Genomic DNA, 3,320 nt, shown 5'->3' with positions numbered 1-3,320 from the left:
TAAGACAATTAATTGATGGTAAACCAAAAATATAATGTGCACTTAAATTAAAGAACACAGTACCCCTTTCTCATCTGGTTGAAACTCCACTGATTTGATAGGGACACGATTTGAATCTAAAGTAACATGAAGTATTTTCCTCTTGTCTTCTTCTTCAAATATGTCCAACAAAATTTGATACTTCATCATTTCTTTTTGGATGTATTGGATCTTGTTGAAGCTATTGACACTGTCATATGATTTTGCTTTGTCAGTCGCATCGGCAGGTGCCTTGGAACAAACTCTCCTGTCCTTTTACCATCCCAACTGTGTTGTCTTCTTTTTGTTTTTGTTGCTTCCACTTCTTTGATTCCTAGATGAGATATCCCCATCTCTAGCCACTTTATCAAAGCATATGTCCAACATATTATCTTCCTCATCCTCATCAAAAGAATCATCGCCCAAATCACTAGCATAAGCATTATTGGTGTTGCTTATTATGAAGCAAGAAAGCAATTATTTTCTGGTATCTTATGTTCTTTCTTTGGAATAAATATCCTATTTAATTTGTGTAGTTGCAAACCCCAACAGATTATTGTGTTGGAAGGAATTATTCTTACAGTATAATTCCAACAATAGCATCCATATTCCCTATCTCAACTAAATCAGAAAGGAAAAAATAATGAATATTTAAATACTTTCTCGGTCGAACTTATTGCACCAAACTTGCTTAGTGTGTAACCTCTCCCTTGTGTTGTGCGAGCCGTTAGACTGGAACAACTACAATGGACATCTTTCACGATGGAAGTTCACAGATGAGCAAGTTGATAGCCCATTCACTACATACACATATTTAGGCTTTGAACTAAGCACTATAGAGAAACATGATATAGTACTTTTAGTTTTCACCATGCTAAAACGTAAAAATAAATTATACTTAGCATTTCTCATTGGCAACAAAATATTGGGTTATCATATACACTCCTCATCTAAATTGAGGAAGTGCAACTCTGTTACTCAAAATAATCATTCACATTTATAATTCAACTTTTGAAAATATTATTTGAAGCAAAACACAAACTCTTGAATTATCTACATATAATATGCTCGAAGTACACATAAACTGATGCATATATAAACAAAATGGGAGTAATTTGACGGTAGAAAAATACGTGTTTTTTGTTGAAAGAATCAACTTCACCAAATTAAAGATTGAACAAACCCCAACAACCTCAATATATTCAAGGACAATATATTGAAAGCTCAAATAAAGAAGCAGGAAAAATACCTTATGCAAACTACTGGTTCAAGTTGGTAACTATTAAGCAAAAATTTGTAAATATAGTAACTTTAGATTGTGTATATAATCTTGTGAGAGATGTAATATTCTATGAGATATTATATGATATCTCATTCCTATAATATATCATAGAATATTACATCTGTCACAAAATTATATTACACGATCTAAAGTTACTATATTTACAAATCTTTGCTTAATACCCCCTCAAGTTGGTGCGTGAAGATTTTGAATAGCACAATTAGCATCAAGTGAAGTAAACTCGGGCAATTTGAATAGAAATATATGAATTTCTGAAATCTCTAACTAACAACTATACCAGGATGGATTCTACCGAATCTTGATTGAAGGGTAGATAAACTAATTGGAAGCAACGTCAACATTGCCAAAAATTTATACTAACTGTAACACCCCATAAACTTTTTGAACTAAGACTCGAACCGTTCTTCATAGTGAGTGAGATTTTTGCAAGGAATTTAAAATTTCTCGAGTGTTAAGGTCACTAGATGTAGTACCTTAAGTTCCAAGAAGAACCAAAGAGAAAAACATTCAAGTCATTCCTAAGTTTTTCTTAAGTTTTGGGTCAACTTCAAATGACCATAATTTTTAGTACAAGATGAGTTAGGAGACCCATAAGATATTAAATTAAATCCCTTCGAGTCCTCTTTCCAATGCCACCGAGTTTGCTAAATTTTGAGCTCTGGGTAAAAAGTTATGACTGATTTACTAACGATGCTCAAACCTGGCTGCTCCGCGCTGGCTCCGGGTTACGGAGCCAATACGGACCTCACTGCCTGGTGAAAAATTATTCCGACTCCCAGCTTGTTTTATTTATTTCTTAAATAGTATTTTGGTCCTAAAAAGCCTTAGAAGGTCATCTAAATTACCCTAAATGAGTAGAAAATCAGTTTTTTCTTAAATCAAACCCTCTCATCCACTCCAAAATTCTACGCTCAAGAAATTCAAGAAAATGGTAAGGCTAGGGTTCATCTTCCAAGATTTTTCTTCAAGATCTTCAAGAAAGATGGTTCTTTCAGGTATGTAAGCTTCCATAGTGTTGGGTTTGTTCACCCACACGCCAATCATGTTAATTTCAACGTTAAATTCGTTCTAGAAAGTTGAAAGTTTGGTGTTCTTAAACTATGTTCTTGAAATTGGCTTTAGTTCTTGAGTTTAGATGAGATTGTTGAGTTCTTAATGAAATAATGTCGATTTTAGAGTTGTATATGAGTAGGTTCTTGTGTTCATGTGTTGGGTATCTAAATCTAAAGAGGGATTGAGAAAAAGAATCGAATATAGGCGAATTGGGGTTGAGAAAACAAAGAAGGAAAAAGTCAAGAGAATCTGGCACCTTGCTACGCGTCGCGGACCTATTCCTTCAGTGTGAAATTTTTTCTCCGCGTTGCGGACTTGCTCTCCAGACAGTGTTTTTCAACAGTTTCTCATGTTTAACTATCTAAAAACACTCCTAAAACATCACGAGATCTTTCCTATCACAAATCACAACCTTGAATTCATAAATCAAATTCAAGGTAGAATTGAGAGTCAAGTTTTGAGAGTTCTTTCAAACATTTTTTAGAAAGTCCCCTTGAGTCTTTTGAGGAGTCTTCTACAATTTCTAATAACTTGTTTCAAGACTCGAGCATGTGAGTATGAGAATGAGAAAAATGTATTCATGAGTCTACTTTATCACCACGAGATCCTTCATATCATGAACCATAACTCTTGAATTCATAATTCACATTCAAGAGAGAGTTAAGAGTAGAGTTCAAGGAAGTCTTTGAGTTCAATTGTGAATCCTTTGGGATCAACTATTGATTTGAACTAAGTTTTGAGGAAGTAAGTAAGAGAATGAGAAGAGTCATATACATGAGTTCCATGTAGTTATGTAGACCTTCGAGTCGAATCGTTCATGCCTATAAATTTTGCATGGACTCCATAAATTGAGTATCATTGACAGGAATAGTATCTTAATGTTCTAAGTCTTGAGTATTGAGTTATTAATCCATATTACATTTCTAATCATGGGACTATTACATGT

The sequence above is a fragment of the Solanum tuberosum genome, unplaced genomic scaffold (genome assembly GCF_000226075.1).
Source record: "Solanum tuberosum cultivar DM 1-3 516 R44 unplaced genomic scaffold, SolTub_3.0 scf00096, whole genome shotgun sequence".
NCBI classification, from domain to species: domain Eukaryota; kingdom Viridiplantae; phylum Streptophyta; class Magnoliopsida; order Solanales; family Solanaceae; genus Solanum; species Solanum tuberosum.
The sequence above is the reverse complement of the archived record's forward strand: the minus strand, read 5'-3'. Positions refer to the sequence as shown.